Source organism: Alligator sinensis, unplaced genomic scaffold, assembly GCF_000455745.1.
Source record: "Alligator sinensis unplaced genomic scaffold, ASM45574v1 scaffold916_1, whole genome shotgun sequence".
Taxonomy (NCBI): Eukaryota; Metazoa; Chordata; order Crocodylia; family Alligatoridae; genus Alligator; species Alligator sinensis.
The window spans coordinates 220579-221761 of record NW_005842874.1 but is presented as its reverse complement, the minus strand read 5'-3'; the positions used below and the strand labels follow the sequence as shown (position 1 = coordinate 221761).

Here is a 1183-nt window from a genome sequence, read left to right as displayed (position 1 = left end):
AGCCGGCGGCGGGGAAGCGCCGGGCGGCGGTGAGTGGGGCGCGGGGGGCGCTTGCAAACTTTGGCAACTTGAGATCCGGGGAGGGGGGTCCCTGCCCCAGCTGGGGAGATGCATTTTTTTGGGGGGGTGGTTTGCATGCTGCAGCTGGGGGAGGAGAAGGGAATTCAGGATGATTTTTATCCCCTCCCTCTTCTCTCCTCGTCTTTGTGGCCGGGGCGGCCCATCGGCTTGCAGCTCACGTCCCGGGGAAGATCAAAAGCGGCGGGGGAGAGGCAGAGGGGCAGCAGAGAGCCGCCGCCTCGCTGGGGGGAGAGAAGGGAAAACAGCCCCCCCTCCCCAAAAAAACAACACCCCAAATTGGCACGGGCGGGACTCGAACCGGCTGCTGCTGCTGCTTCGCCGGACCGCGAGCGCCCGAGGCCGGCGGGGAAAGGTGCGCGGAGGCTGCAGCATCCTCAGCCCCTGGCCGGTCGCTGCCGCCGGCCGCTCTTTGCCCGCGGTCCAGCGGAGGAGATGGAGCTGCCTGGGCACGGGCACGGGCGCCGGCAAGGCACCAGCTCCCAGCCAGGACAGGTCAGTCCATGCCTGGGAAGTTGCAGCGGGGCTGGGGGTCCTGCAGCTGCTGGGGACCACTAGAGAGCACGGGTGAGTGCAGGCCAACATGAAGAGGAGGATGGGGGAGCAAAGCGTTCGCGCTCTTGTCGGGGTGCTGTGCGGGGTTTCTCAGGCACCCAAGGGAGAAAACTCTGGTCTTGAACTGCTGCAAGGGGGAGAGGAGGGAGGCAAAGGAAACCAGGCTGGGATGGAGCTGGTGGTGGAAACATCAGCTTCTTTTCCAGCCGTTGCTTGAATGGTGCATGGCTCTTCTTATTCCTGTGATTTGCTTTCTGGCCCCTGTGACGAAAACTTTTGCTTCCAAATGGGATCGAGTGATGAACAGTGTCAGCATCAGACAGATGACAGTAGGAGTCTTTGCCCGGGATGGATGTGCTGCCTGGTGCTGCTTGGGAGCGCAGGGTGGCAGGGGTGGGGGGAGTGATTGATTGATTTTTTTTTTTTTGGATGTTTTTGTTCTTTCCTTTCTTCTGTCCCTAAAGAGGCTTTGTCCGCAGCCTGTCAGGGGTGTGTTAATCCTGACACAGGCTGGGGGGGGGGGGGGGGGTCCTGCCTTCCCCGTGTGGGG

The 1183-nt window shown here is 62.2% G+C and overlaps 1 long non-coding RNA gene across 1 annotated transcript in view; it reads left to right on the top strand.

The window, feature by feature from the left end:
- Positions 1 to 8: 8 nt before the first annotated feature.
- LOC102386878 overlaps positions 9 to 1183 on the top strand; it is a 136958-nt gene continuing 135783 nt past the window's right edge. The window contains exon 1 of the long non-coding RNA XR_003091827.1: positions 9 to 573. This is a non-coding gene — a long non-coding RNA (uncharacterized LOC102386878). The remainder of the gene's footprint in view (positions 574 to 1183) is intronic.